Source organism: Lissotriton vulgaris, chromosome 1_1 (assembly GCF_964263255.1).
Source record: "Lissotriton vulgaris chromosome 1_1, aLisVul1.2, whole genome shotgun sequence".
Classification (NCBI taxonomy): domain Eukaryota; kingdom Metazoa; phylum Chordata; class Amphibia; order Caudata; family Salamandridae; genus Lissotriton; species Lissotriton vulgaris.
The window spans coordinates 902708515-902724863 of NC_141685.1; the positions used below are offsets into that span (position 1 = coordinate 902708515).

General features: G+C 48.3%; 1 protein-coding gene across 1 annotated transcript in view; it reads right to left on the minus strand.

The window, feature by feature from the left end:
• Nucleotides 1-16349, minus strand: part of RDH8 (retinol dehydrogenase 8) — a 219441-nt gene that overhangs the window by 122872 nt on the left and 80220 nt on the right. The gene's annotated exons all lie outside the window — the stretch shown is intronic.

The window sequence follows — 16349 nt, forward strand, 5'->3', positions numbered from 1 at the left end:
TTTTGAATGAACAGCGGCCAGACGATATCAGTAAAACGGATGCTAAATGGCAGCTCAGGCTGGATACTCCGCCGAATGCTCTTTGCTCCACGTTAGGAATATCACAAGTATACCTTCTATCGTCTAAGTTACAAGCGCAATTTTATAAAACTGCTTTTTTTTTGTATATAACTCCCAGCAGAGTTTCTAAATGGATGTCTGGACCGGGGGCAAACTGCCTGCGCTGTGCTGAGTATAGCGCGGATGCCGTACATATGTTCGCTACATGCCCTAAACTTAAACCATTAATTCAAGAGGTACAGCAATTTTTGAGTAAGATCCTTTTTTTAGATATCCAACTCACACCCTGTACCATCTTATTAGGATTATACGACCAAATAGATCCTAAAGCTGGCGGGACATTCATTTTTGTTGCAATGTCTATCCTCCGGATATGTATAGCTACCTACTGGAAAGACCTGAATCCTCCATAATTTGGCCAAAGGCAAGCGAGGCTATTTGCCACACATAGGCTGGGGTGGGCAATATATGCCTAAAAAGGCCGGAGGGCAAAGAAAAGGGGCCTGGTAGTTTGGGGCCCTATGAACAGTTGGCTTGACACAATGAATGTTTAGGCTCAGTTAAGTACTGGCCTTACCATTTACTTGCTTTTTCCTCTCTTTCTCCCCTCTTTTCTCCAATGTATTTAACTTATCCCCCCACCCCTCTCCTTAGTCCTTTTTTTTTTCTTTTTTCTTCTTCTCATGACTCGCTCTTATGTAAAAAAATTTGAATGTAATAATTACTGCTGTTTATTATGAAAGTGTAAATATTCACAGCTTGAAATCATATTTTTTTTTACATTTTCTTTATGTAGTTGGTTACCATGGTTCCGGGGAAGAGGGGAGGGTGGGCTTGGACCTTGAAGTAGTAAATACTGTCTTTCTTTGTAATTCGCTGGAAGATATAAAATCAATAAAATTACAAATATATATATATATATATATTCACTGAAAAAACGTAGGTTTTACACACGTTATAGTTAGGAAGTAGCATTTACAAAACCTTTGAAATTCACTGAAAAAAACGTAGGTTTCACACATGTTAAAGTTAGCTGGACATTTCACTCATATAAAACCATTGAAATTCCCCCGTTATAGTTAGTTCAGCTAACTATAACTCGCGCGACCGCAATGCACTGCTGATGACGTCACATATTACATCACTCATGATCAGGGACATCACTCATGACATCACTGATGACATCTCAAATGACATCACTGATGACATCACTGATGAAATCATCCAGTGAATGGGTGTTTGTCTGAAAATTAAATATGTTTTATATATGTATATCTGAAGGTTGATGGAAGAAGAAATGGGTATATACGTGTATAAATGGCTGCTTTTTTGGTGAAAAATAGATTGTATAACTGACTGATTAAGTGTATCTTAATGAATACATGGGTTAGTGAGTAATGGTTAAATATATACATTTCTGTATCAGTCTCTCACTTTCTGTATAAGTGGCTGCATGTGTTGGTGAGTAGCTATATGAGTGATACATGAGTGTCTATATAGATTATTGTTTGTTTGATTATCAGTAGGAGTGTCTGAGTGTCTGACTGTCTGTATGCTTCGTTGGGAGTTCTTACGTAGTGCATAGATGCATGAATGAGTGACTTTCTGCTTGTATGTGTTGAAGGCAGCATATGTGCAGGACGGTATGTGTGGATGATTGTGTGTGGTGAGTGTGAGAAGTTGGCCTGGTATATAATGCTCACTAATTCTTAGTGATCACTTTGTACCATGCCAAGCAACCCTTATGATGATGGTTGTAATTCAACCTTGTAGACCAGTTATCCTAGTGGTAACGTGGACAAAGCAGTCTTAGGCTAAACTCTGAAAGGCATGTGATGCCAGCTGTTATACCATACACAACCCCCTTGAATACCGAATGAAAGGGACACCACACAGATATATATTGAAAATATATATTGATTTATTAACTATAAAATCCCCTGGACTCTTTATGAGCACAGAAGCACAAGCGTTAAATCACAAGACAGTTTAAAATACACAAAAGTTGCACAATATGGATGAGCCCTAGGGGCCACCTAAACCATATACTAAGAAAGTGGTATAAGAGATACCAATAGGAAAGGGAACAGGCCTAGGGCCTTGGGAATCGCTGGAGCTATTCGAGACTAGCAATGATTAAGTCGGGAAAGGCCCACGGGACTCGGGTGCAGTGTTCAAAGTGCACGCACTTTCCAATGCAAAGTCTATGGTGCGTAAAAGTTACACAAAGTTAGTTTAAGGGCACTTCCGCTGAACCTAGAGGAACAAAACTTAAGACACAGACCCTAGAGGTGTGTACCAGTGTAGGGACACCGGCGTTGCAATGTTACCTCACCCACGGGAAGTGGGTGCACAGGGTCGAAGTAGCGTCGGGTTTTGACACGCAGGTTCTTGGCGCTTGAAGCTGAAGATGCTGCAGGCGATGTGAAGGAGAAGTGTCCGGTGGATCCAAGGGTGGATCAGAAGTGGTGAAGACCTGAAAGCAGAGGGGACAATGTTCAAAGTCACTGACCAGTGATCACCGTGGAACCAGATTGGAACCAGGCAAAGTCGGGTGCAAACAGGTGATCAGGGGTTGCTTCTCTCTGCAGCTGCGTGGACACGAAGAGGTCAAGGACGTCCAGGAGTCGATCACAAATTGTCCCTTAAAGGTTCTAGCTGATGGCGGTGTCGGCAACTCGAATGAAGCAAACAAGCCTTGGCTAATGCAAGCCACAGGGAAAGTGAAAAAGGCTTAATACTCGGACCAGCAAGGTCAGAGCGGGTACTCCTTTCTACAGGAGTGAGGGCAGGTCTAGAGCAACCAGACCCACAGTGTAAAGTGTAGGTTTCGTCACCAAGATGGCTGCTGATCACGTGACAAGCGGCCAGGATGGCGAGTCGAGTGGCACAAAGCAAAAGGGCCCCACGCAGATCGTGGAGATGCTGGAGGGCTGATCTTTGATGCAAATGCTGCTCGGTTGTGGGGCTTCTTAAACCTCAAAGCACAGAGTCGAGGGTGCCTCGGGTGCTGCGCAGTCAGCGTCTCAGGGGTCTTTCAAGATGTCCGCTCCCACGCCTCTCGGTGCCTCCATGGGTCCCTTCTTTGCAGGGACTGTGGATCCGGTTGGGAGAAGTCTGGGAAGCTGGGTCTTGTCAGGCTCTGCACTCGGGCTCCAGCGGGAGGCGGCGGCAAAGCAGATGTCGCGGTGCTGGGTGATGCCTGTGTTCACAGTGTGGCCCCTCCTAGGCCACTAGGGAGATTCTCTTCAGTCTTCTGTGCAGCAGAATGTCGAAGTCCAGTCTTCTTCTTGTTTAAAGTTGATTTCAGGATGATCTGCTGTGCAATGGCACTGCTCCCACTCTTATTCCCAATCTGAGGGGTGGATCTCCTGCTAGGTCCCTCCCCTATGGGTGGGACCAGGAAGGGGGGTGGTTACACCCCCTTTCCTTTGTCCAGCTCCTCGCCAGGACTGGGGCTGGAAAGCCCCAGAACCGGTTTGGGCTGGCTTATGCACAGGGACACCTTGTGTGCCCCAGGCATGTCTCAATCTATTCAGCCCTGTCCTACCCAATACACAAAACCCTGTCTGGGGTGGTGCTCGCACCTCCCCAGGCAGGAAACCCTTTGTCCAGGCCCTCCTCGCTGGAAGGACTCCCAGCAGCAGGAGGTCAGACATGTGTCTGTGGTGGCAGCATCCATTTTGTGATGCTGAGGCTCTGGTTAACTTTAACCGGGGTTAAGGCTACACACATGTCGTGTCCCTCTAGAAGGGTGGAATGCTATCCCCGTCGACAGAACTGTCGAGGGGATAGTATTCCAATTCATATGACACCTTACTCGACATGTTTTGATAAAGCCAAACCAAAGATAGCATATAACCGCGAGGATTATAATGCACTTAAGAGTATATGGTATGGCAATATCCCGGAACAGCTTAGGGAGTGGTTCCCGACAGCTGCAGACAGGCTCAGCTCATGCTAGAGCACCATCTCACATATTTCCAAGCACTCTGCCTCCAGGATTGATGAGGCCTTCCATAGGAGTGGCTGATAGGAACATATGTGTCCAGTTTAGGGTTAGGCACAGACATACTGTACCTAAGTAAGAGGTGATTACACCAACTTACCCCAGCTGAGTGATCAGCCAGTTGTGTCAAATATGGAGGCCAGGCCAGGGGTGGCACAATACATGCTGCAGCACCTGGTAGGCCTTGGCTACACCTATGCCCTGGGTACCTATGGTACACTGTACAGGGGCCTATAAGGTGAACCAATTCCAATTGTGTTATGCTCCTAAGGTACATGGAGTCCTTTTTAAGGAGAGAGCAATCAGCCTGGGGCCCTGAATAGCAGGATCCCAGGCCAACTAAGTCAAAAACCAGCTAAACACCAGGCAAAAAGTTTGGGGGTAACCATAGTCAGATATCCACCTTCCTACATAACCCCCCCCAAACGAAAGGAGATAAGGCTATCCTTGACCAGGTAAGCCTATATTGCCTAAGTGGCCATATAAGGAAGTACCAGCTCTGGCTTGGTAACCCCCTGTCTCATGGTCCACTAAGCAATCCCTCACCCTAAGGGTATCTGAGGGTCTCCACCATAGGGAATCTCTACCTGTGGTGTGTCTTTGCAAAGTCAAAGGCTGGTGTTGAGATGGAGTACTGAAGTGAGTTTCCTCTGTAGGGCTCAGCTTCCTCCAATCACTCTCCACCATGTGTGCCTTTCTTTCTCTGACTGAGTTGCACTGTGCTCTCAGGGTCAACCTCTGGCTACCTAAAGCTGGAGGCTGTGTCCCTCTGTTTGGCTTACTGGAGGGACAGTTCAGGTTTGGGCCCTTAGGGTCCCAGGTTTGGCTGTGCCCAACAATATCCATCTGGGGGAGGTCCCTAACTACTTTTAAGGGGGATCCCTCAGGAGTTTTTAAAGCTTGCACCTCACTAGGGCTACTAGTTTCGGTGCCCCATATCTGCTGATGGGGGTGCTTTATTTGACAGGGGGCCCTTTGGGTCTCACTGTCCTTCTTGTCCTCTGCAGCCCTGGGCTGAGTAAGGCAAGGTAGAGAGGGGCAGGTTACCTGCTCCAGACTGGTTCCCTCCTGAGAAGGGTCCACTGCCATCAGAGGCTCTGTCAGGCCAGGCCTAACAACCTCTGGGACAGTTCCTTCATCAGGGGTAAGATCAGTTCCCTGAGGAGGCTGATCCTTTCCTAAAGTCTGGTGGGAGGGAGATTTCTCTTCCTCCTCAATGCTCTCTGTTTGGGTGGAGTGATCCATCATTTCAGGCTTCACTATCCAGGTATCAGTTTGAGTTTGGGCTGTGGCCATCACAGCCCCACCAACCTTTTCAGGAGGAGACTCAGTTTGGGTATGGGCTGTTACTAGTACAGCCCTGCTACTCTTTCCAGGAGGGAAGTTATCTAAAGATGGGGCTGAGGTTTGCTCAGCCCTCCCAACCTTTTCAGGAAGGACATCTTGAATTGGGGCTGTAGCCATTACAGCCCCACTAACCTTTCAATGGAGATTTACCATTCTAGAATGGGTTTGCTGTTCAACCTCAGCCCAGGCTGAGATTTCCAAATCATTACCCAGTAGGCAATCTACAGGCAAGTTTGCTGACACTGCCACTCTCTTTGGGCCAGTGACACCTCCCCAGCTAAGATTGACTACTGCCATGGGATGATTGGTTTCTATGCCATCAATGTTTGTCACCTGATATCTGGCATCAGGTAAAAGTTGCCTTGAGGGGACTAGACATTCAGCCACCATGGTGATGCTAGCCCCTGTGTCTCTGAAGGCCTCAACTTTCAAGCCATTGATGAGGGGCTCCTGTCTATACTTGCTCAAAGTGTTTGGGCAAGCAGTGAAATTGGCAAACCCCATGCCAGTCTCATAGACAAGAGTATCTGAGTTAGGGGACCTGGATAGGCCAGAGTCCACCTGTCCTCTAAAAGTAAACCCACCCAAATTCTTGGGGGTGCTCCCACCACCTGGGGGACCACTGCTAACAGTGACAGGAGGTGTTGGAGCCTTACCTGGAGGTATATTCTCCTTATTGCCATTCTTGGGACAACAGCTATCTGTTTTGTAATGCCCCACCTGTTTACAGGTATGACAATAAGGCTTTTTCTGGGTTGTAGAAGTGTCTTGGGACCCTCCCCCATTCTTGGAGTTTTGGGGCCCTGTGGAAGTCTTTTCCTTACTTTTATCCCCACCCTTCTCTTGAGGTTTGGTAGTCTCTTTCTTTTGGTCACCACCCTGGTTCTTAGGCCTGATCCTGGTTCTGACCCATTTGTCTGCCCTCCTACCCAATTCTTGTGGGGAGGTCAGATCAGAGTCAACCAGGTGCTGATGCAGAAGCTGATTTTGACAATTACTTAAGATTTGCTCTCTCATAATTAAATTATACAATCCTGTATAGTCAGTAACCTTACTTCCCAGCAACCAGACCTCCAGAGCCTTAGTGGCACATTCCACAAATTCTGACCAGTCCTGAGTCTGTGTCTTCTGGGTGTCTCTGAACATTAACCTGTACTGTTCAGTGGTTAAGCCCAACCCATCAATCAGAGCACTCTTCAGGACCATGTAGTTTCTAGAATCCTCATCACTAACTGTGAGGAGTCTGTCTCTTCCTCTACCTTCAAAGGAGAGCCACAAGATTGCTGCCCACTGCTCCTGAGGGATCTGCTGTGCCATGCAGGCCCTCTCAAGTGCAGTCATCCATTTGTGGATATCATCCCCAGCTTTGTAGGGGGGCACAATCTTACTCAGGTTTCTTGTATCAAAAGACCTGTCTTTATCCTTCTGGATAGTGCTGCCACCAGTGGATCCTAATCCACTCTCTCTAGGCTGTCTTGCTCTAGCAAGTTTCTCCTTAGCCAGGGCAACCTCTAACTCTTGCCTCTGGATCCTAAGCTCAGCCTCTCTCATCTTGGCATCATGTTCCCTTCTCTGAGGGCTAGTCATCTCCCTTCTGGAGTGACCATGAGAACCTCTAGAAGCATGGGAGTTGTTAGAGTCACCTGAGTGAGTCCTTCTCCTCCTAGGCTTCTGGTTAAGTCCACCTGGGGGTCTGAATGGGTTGTTACCAGATTCATTCCCAAGTTGGCTTAAGTTAGCCTGGTTCAGTCTACTGACCAGCACCTGACTATTTCTGTCATCATCTGACTCACTGCTTTCCACCTCCTCCTCCTCCTCTTCCTCTTCATCTACCTGAGGAGCTCCAGTGGTGGAGGCTTCCTCATCTACCAGGATGATAGGACCAGGGGTGTCTACAGTGTCATCCTCTGAAGGATGGCCTCCTTCAGCATCCCCTGTGGGGTTTGCCTTAGAGGGCTTTAGAGCCTCAGACTGGTCTAAGAGCTCTCTTAGGTGGTCTGTAGTAGGGGAAGGCCCTGTCTTCAGACCCCTTAAGACACAAAGCTGTCTTAATTCCTTAAAGGAAAAAATAGCAAATTTGGATGGTGCCCTTGGAGGGTCACTCTCAACAGGAGTAAGTCCACTGGACCCCTCTGCTCCAGACATTGCTCTAGTGTGGTGGATGTGTTGCAATCTACCTACACTGGTGTTTACCTACTAAACCTGTCTAGTAGTTGTAGCTAGGGTGTGCTACTCCATTTACTCTACAACAACTAAGTTCAGTAGAACTTATGTATACTAGTCTTGTTTTATATGTACCTAGCAGGTACCTGTATGATCTTTCAAATGATAATCTCAAAGATTGTAATGGTAAAACAACAGCAAGCTCAGATCCCAATCCGCTGCTCACCAATGTGAGAAGTTGGCCTGGTATATAATGCTCACTAATTCTTAGTGATCACTTTGTACCATGCCAAGCAACCCTTATGATGATGGTTGTAATTCAACCTTGTAGACCGGTTATCCTAGTGGTAACGTGGACAAAGCAGTCTTAGGCTAAACTCTGAAAGGCATGTGAAGCCAGCTGTTATACCATACACAACCCCCTTATATACCGAATGAAAGGGACACCACACAGATATATATTGAAAATATATATTGATTTATTAACTATAAAATCCCCTGGACTCTTTATGAGCATAGAAGCACAAGCGTTAAATCACAAGACAGTTTAAAATACACAAAAGTTGCACAATATGGATGAGCCCTAGGGGCCACCTAAACCATATACTAAGAAAGTGGTATAAGAGATACCAATAGGAAAGGGAACAGGCCTAGGGCCTTGGGAATCGCTGGAGCTATTCGAGACTAGCAATGATTAAGTCGGGAAAGGCCCACGGGACTCGGGTGCAGTGTTCAAAGTGCACGCACTTTCCAATGCAAAGTCTATGGTGCGTAAAAGTTACACAAAGTTAGTTTAAGGGCACTTCCGCTGAACCTAGAGGAACAAAACTTAAGACACAGACCCTAGAGGTGTGTACCAGTGTAGGGACACCGGCGTTGCAATGTTACCTCACCCACGGGAAGTGGGTGCACAGGGTCGAAGTAGCGTCGGGTTTTGACACGCAGGTTCTTGGCGCTTGAAGCTGAAGATGCTGCAGGCGATGTGAAGGAGAAGTGTCCGGTGGATCCAAGGGTGGATCTGAAGTGGTGAAGACCTGAAAGCAGAGGGGACAATGTTCAAAGTCACTGACCAGTGACCACCGTGGAACCAGATTGGAACCAGGCAAAGTCGGGTGCAAACAGGTGATCAGTGGTTGCTTCTCTCTGCAGCTGCGTGGACACGAAGAGGTCAAGGACGTCCAGGAGTCGATCACAAACTGTCCCTCAAAGGCTCTAGTTGATGGCGGTGTCGGCAACTCGAATGAAGCAAACAAGCCTTGGCTAATGCAAGCCACGGGGAAAGTGAAAAAGGCTTAATACTCGAACCAGCCAGGTCAGAGCGGGTACTCCTTTCTACAGGAGCGAGGGCAGGTCTAGAGCAACCAGACCCACAGTGTAAATTGTAGGTTTCGTCACCAAGATGGCCGCTGATCACGTGACAAGCAGCTGGGATGGCGAGTCGAGTGGCACAAAGCAAAAGGGCCCCACGCAGATTGTGGAGATGCTGGAGGGCTGATCTTTGGTGCAAATGCTGCTCGGTTGTGGGGCTTCTTAAACCTCAAAGCACAGAGTCGAGGGTGCCTCGGGTGCTGCGCAGTCAGCGTCTCGGGGTCTTTCAAGATGTGCGCTCCCACGTCTCTCGGTGCCTCCACGGGTCCCTTCTTTGCAGGGACTATGGATCCAACTGGGAAAAGTCTGGGAAGCTGGGTCTTGTCAGGCTCTGCACTCGGGCTCCGGCGGGAGGCAGCGGCAAAGCAGACGTCGAGGTGCTGGGTGATGCCTGTGTTCACAGTGTGGCCCCTCCTAGGCCACTAGGGAGATTATCTTCAGTCTTCTGTGCAGCAGAATGTCGAAGTCCAGTCTTCTTCTTGTTTAAAGTTGATTTCAGGATGATCTGCTGTGCAATGGCACTGCTCCCACTCTTATTCCCAATCTGAGGGGTGGATCTCCTGCTAGGTCCCTCCCCTATGGGTGGGACCAGGAAGGGGGGTGGTTACACCCCCTTTCCTTTGTCCAGCTCCTCGCCAGGACTGGGGCTGGAAAGCGCCAGAACCGGTTTGGGCTGGCTTATGCACAGGGACACCTTGTGTGCCCCAGGCATGTCTCAATCTATTCAGCCCTGTCCTACCCAATACACAAAACCCTGTCTGGGGTGGTGCTCGCACCTCCCCAGGCAGGAAACCCTTTGTCCAGGCCCTCCTCGCTGGAAGGACTCCCAGCAGCAGGAGGTCAGACATGTGTCTGTGGTGGCAGCCTCCATTTTGTGATGCTGAGGCTCTGGTTAACTTTAACCGGGGTTAAGGCTACACACATGTCGTGTCCCTCTAGAAGGGTGGAATGCTATCCCCGTCGACAAAACTGTCGAGGGGATAGTATTCCAATTCGTATGACACCTTACTCGACATGTTTTGATAAAGCCAAACCAAAGATAGCATATAACCGCGAGGATTATAATGCACTTAAGAGTATATGGTATGGCAATATCCCGGAACAGCTTAGGGAGTGGTTCCCGACAGCTGCAGACAGGCTCAGCTCATGCTAGAGCACCATCTCACATATTTCCAAGCACTCTGCCTCCAGGATTGATGAGGCCTTCCATAGGAGTGGCTGATAGGAACATATGTGTCCAGTTTAGGGTTAGGCACAGACATACTGTACCTAAGTAAGAGGTGATTACACCAACTTACCCCAGCTGAGTGATCAGCCAGTTGTGTCAAATATGGAGGCCAGGCCAGGGGTGGCACAATACATGCTGCAGCACCTGGTAGGCCTTGGCTACACCTATGCCCTGGGTACCTATGGTACACTGTACAGGGGCCTATAAGGTGAACCAATTCCAATTGTGTTATGCACCTAAGGTACATGGAGTCCATTTTAAGGAGAGAGCAATCAGCCTGGGGCCCTGAATAGCAGGATCCCAGGCCAACTAAGTCAAAAACCAGCTAAACACCAGGCAAAAAGTTTGGGGTAACCATAGTCAGATATCCACCTTCCTACAGTGAGTAGCTATATAGGTTATTATTTGTTTTTTTTCTGTATGGGTGGATGAGTGTATATATGGGTGTGTTAGTGAATGAATGGCTGTCTTAATAGTGTATTTGTGAGTAAGTACATATGTTGAGTAACTCTATGGATGAGTGTCGGTGTGTAACAGGATGATCAGGATATATCAGTGTATGAGTACATATGATGAGTGAGTACATGTATGAGTGACTGTATATGTCTGTTGATGAATGAGTGGATGTGTGTATAGATCTTGGAATTACTAAATAGGTGTGTTGTAAGTGGCATTGGTATGTCTATTGTATTGAAAATTTTATTTTCTATTTTTGAATGTGTGTAATAAAGGTCATATTAGGGTGAGAGAAGGTCTGCCACTCTTCCACACGGATGATGTCATCAGTGATGCCATTTGAGATGTCATCAGTGATGTCATGAGTGATGTCACTGACCATGTCATGAGTGATGTAATATGTGACGTCATCAGCAGTGCATTGCGGGCGCGCAAGTTATAGTTAGCTGAACTAACTATAACGGGGGAATTTCAATGGTTTTATATGAGTGCAATGTTCAGCTAACTATAACATGTGTGAAACCTACGTTTTTTTCAGTGAATTTCAAAGGTTTTGTAAATGCTACTTCCTAACTATAACGTGTGTAAAACCTACGTTTTTTTCAGTGAATTTGCAAGGTTTTTTAAATGCTAATTCCTAACTATAACATGTGTAAAACCTATGGTTTTTTCAGTGAATTTCAAAGGTTTTTAGGTCTCGCTATTCGATGCGCATGCGCATCGAGCTTGCGAGACTATGGGGGCTTAAACAGTCTTTAACCAACTTGCAAGGAATCGTGGCGATTCCTTGCAGTGCCCGTGACATTCAAGCTCAATGCGCATGCGCATTGAGCTTAAAAGCGAGTGCACATCGGTTCCCTTCAGCCGCACTCCAGGTCCCTGCTGCTTTCACACCCTCTCCCCGCTCCGCCCCCTCCCCTGCCACCCGTGTCGCATTTCTCCTCCCCCCTCCCCTTCTCTCCCTCCGTCTTGTTTTTGCCAGCCGTACTTTCACTTTGACGGCGCCAGGCTTTTTACATTACAAATTACATGCTCCAGTCATGCTAAAGTGCCCCCGATTCTTAGGTACCCCATTTTGCATGAGTTCTGAGTTTTCTCGCACCCCCTCCACGCCTCCAATTTCAAATGCACCATCTCCTGGGAACGTCGCAGCTGTGCCTAATTTGCAATGCGGCCCCTGCTGCTTTCACACCCTCTCCCCGCTCCGCCCCCTCCCCTGCCCGCCGTGTCGCATTTCTCCTCCCCCCTCCCCTTCTCTCCCTCCGTCTTGTTTTTGCCAGCCGTACTTTCACTTTGACGGCGCCAGGCTTTTTACATTACGAATTACATGCTCCAGTCATGCTAAATTGCCCCGATTCTTAGGTACCCCATTTTGCATGAGTTCTGAGTTTTCTAGCACCCCCTCCACGCCTCCAATTTCAAATGCACCATCTCCTGGGAACGTCGCAGCTGTGCCTAATTTGCAATGCACTGCGCTCCTTTCCCGATATCTGAGCCACGCGCGCGCCCCTCGAACTCTCTCCCTGCTGCTGCAGCCTGCGCTGCCCTGGGCCTGTGTGTGCCCCGCACAGTCGCACCAACTTCCACTGCAGCTAAGGAAGAGGCACCAGGTGCGCGTCGGACGGGGCAGGCCACGTAGAAGCAACATTAACCATGCGGGGTACCCTCTTGCTCCCCAACGGCTGTAGCATACCCGAAGCTCCCGCTCTGGCCCCCACCTCACCTGGGTCCCTCTGCAGGCTGGAAGAGCTCTCGGCGGCCGGACTTGTTTTTCTCGCTCCTTCAGCCACTTCTTGGCCCGGGAGAGCTGAGCCTGCCGGGATTGATCTGTTTTTTTCTCTTTCCCCCCTCTGCCCCCCGCCCTTTGTCTGAACAGACTTTGTGAATGAAAAGAACAACACCGCAGCCACATGCGCGTTAACACTGTACTGTCTGTCCCGGCTGCAGGCTTCTAACGCCATTGGTGAAACAGACCATGTTTAATCCGAGCTAAACGCACAGTACTCTTGTCTCTCTTATAGCAACGCAACTACAACTTTTTAGCTTCGATCTACCGCCACGATGACCACTAGCCCATGCGTGCCATGTGCGAGAGGCTTTGCAGAGCCTGTTTACTTTGGTTTCTGGTATTTGTAGTTTTACTTTCCCCTTTGTAACTGGACGAGGGACGAGTACCAGAGGCCAAGTATAAAGTCGAACTAGTTCAGTTATTCAGAACATGTTGAATTCTTCAGCGGAAGGATACCCTCGCGGGTGTAGTACGCTTTACAAATACACCTAAATAACATAGTTGGCAGACATCCTGGGATGTGTAAGCTTTTGGTGTCCTACTAAGGTTGTCTGCTCAGATCCTGCTCCTAACAGTAAGTTGGCAGGACGACATTTCAAACCACCGCATCCACCACCACCACATCCACTACAACCACCACCCCATCCACCACTACCACCACCACCGCATCCACCACATCCACCACCACCACCACATCCACCACCACATCCACAATCACCACCACATTCACCATCACATCCACCATCAAATCCACATCCACCACCACATCCACCACCACATCCACCATCACCACCATATTCACCATCACATCCGCCATCAAATCCACATCCACCACCACATCCACCATGACATCCACCAACACCAAATCCACCACCACATCCACCACCACCACATCCACCACCACATCCACCACCACCATATCCACCACCACTTCACCTCCGCATCCACCACCACCACATCCACCACTTCCACTGCATCCACCACCACCTCATCCACCACCTCATCCACCACCTCATCCACCACCTCATCTACCACCTCATCCACCACCTCATCCACCACCTCATCCACCAACACATCCACCACAACCACCACATCCACAACCACCACATCCACCACAACACCACCACATCCACCATCACCACCACATACACCATCACCACCACATCCACCATCACATCCACCATCACATCCATCACCTTCACATCCACCATGACATCCACCACCACATCCACCACCACATACACCACTTCCACTGCATCCACCACCACTGCATCCACCACTACATCCACCACCACCACCACATCCACCACCACCACCACAACCACATCCACCACCACCACCACAACCACATCCACCACCACATCCACCACCACCACCACCACATCCATCACCGCATCCACCACCACCTCATCCACCACAGCATCCACCACCGCATCCACCACACCCACCACCATCACTTCCACCACCACATCCACCACCACTTTCACCACATCCACAACCACCGCATCCACCACCACCACATCCACCACATCAACACCACATCGACCACCTCCACCACCACATTCACCACATTCACCACCACCACCACCTCCACCACCACCACCACATCCACCACCACCCCCACATCCACCCCCACATCCACCACCATCACCACCACATCCACCACCACCACCACATCCACTACCACATCCACCACCACATCCACCACCACCACCACATCCACCACCACCATATCCCCCAGATCCACCACCACCACATCTACATGTGTGTGGCTCTGTGTGTGTAGGTGCAAATGCAATGTTCTTGGATTGTCGTCACAATAAAATACACTGAACATAATCTTCACAAAAGTTATTTACAAACGTTTAAGCTATTGCCATTATAAATTACAATAACTTTTATTTAAGTATTAATTATTTACAAAATTAAAAGCCATTGTTATTTGTAATATCAATACATCTAAGTCACGTAAATACAACACACATTGCATTACAAAGGCTATAGGTGTCACATTTGCAAAAGTTAAAACTATTGACATTGTAACTGACAAAGCTATTAATTTTGCTGCTTTCAAAACCAACACATAAATAAAAAAAGTGTCATTTACTATACCAATAGCTCAAACTTTCCTAATGCGAGACCTATTGCATTTCCAATGCTTGTTTAAATGCTAATTCCTAACTATACCGTGTGTTGTACAATTGTGGTTGAATGTGTGCATGGTTTCATCTCTCTTGATATACGATGGACATCGGCTGTTTGATGTACAACAATTCTTTAACCCCTCCCACGCTTATGACGGAACCGCTCCGTCATAGCCCTCGGGTGGGCTGCGCTGGTGACGGAGCGGTTCCGTAATGGCCTGCCCGGCACGCCTGCGCCGCGCTGATTTCGCACCTGTGCTGACGTTCTGAAGAACGGGCGGGGCCATGACGAAATCAGATGCGTCACATTGTACATAGCCCGCACCATGGCGCATCTTTTGCACCGCCGCTGTGTCACAAAAGTGACGCAACGGCAGCGCAAAACAGGTGTTAGGGGCTTGTAAATCTGCCCCAAGGTGTTTAAAGGTAGGGTAGTGAGTTAAGGGAAATTAAAAATTATGGGAAGAGCAGTATGGAAAAGAAAGTAAAGGAGGAGGAGTGACAGAAGGGGAGTGAGGATGGACATATGGAAGGAGAGTAAGGGACAAAGAGTAGGGTAAGGGGAGTGAAGGTAAAAGAAATGGAAAGATGGTGAGGGAAGGGAATTTGAGGATGATAAAAGGGAGGTAAGTGACCCCCAAGGCAAAAAAAAAAAATTTTGAGGGAAAAATCACGGGGTGCGCGCACCGTGCGCACACCCCGTGATTTTCCCATAAAATTTCTTTTTTTTTTTTGCCTTGGGGGTCCCTGTGGGACCCCCTGAGCAGGCCTAGGGGGTCAGTGTGCTTCTACCCTGCCCCCCTTTTGAGTTCTACACGTTTGTTTTTCTCCTTTCCTGTGCCTCAGTCTACCGAGGCACAAGATGGCTGCCAACAATTTCTGTTTTAGAGTGTTGATAGACAGTGGCAGCCAATCAGCATGAAGCTTGTGCACGGCAAGGTGCGCGCACGGTGCGCGCACGGTGCGTGCTTATAGATATATAATTGATTTCAACTTTAATTTTCTCAGCAACTACTGAAGGGATTGACACCATTTAAACAAAAGCGTGATCTGCGTACCAGACCCTACCATTTTCCCAAATTTGGTGTAATTCCGTTCAGCGGTTCGGGCTGTAGCCGTGTCTAAACGTCCTATGGAAATTAACATGAGGAAAACACGTTTTGGGACCCCCCTTTTTTCTCGGCCCCCGCTTGACGAATCTTCCCGAGACTTTCAGGGAAAGAGCGGAGCGTAGCGGGCCATCTTCTTTGAGAAATTCGCGGATATTCATCAACCGGCGCCAAAGTTATTCCCAATAGAATGTTGCGGATTTCCTATTTGTGATATAATTGCACATGCCACGTGACTTCCTATTTCGTTGTAAATTGTTTTAGCCTTATTAACAAACTGCACTTCGTACTATATTTTGTGTACGTTTTGCCCATATTTATATGTGCGGAGATCTCGGCCCCAACTGAGTGGTCTCCGCACCTATAAGTATAGATTTTAGTAGTAAATGTGTGAGGGACAAAGGGGAGTTGGCAGAAATAGGGGCAGATTTACTACTAAAGGGGATGGAATTAGGAGGAGTAAGATTTAGGAAGAGGCCGGAAGAGGTTTAGGAATGTACATTACCCAACCCTGCCAGAGTAGGGAAATGTCTTTAGTCTAGGGGAGGAGACATTTTACTTAGGGCCCGATTACGATGTTGGGCGGATCACCAGTGATAGGCTATCGGTGGCAGTTTGCCCGTCATCTCGGGTAACGGTATGACCGGCAGTCAAAGTGCATCGGGTGGGGGGAAAG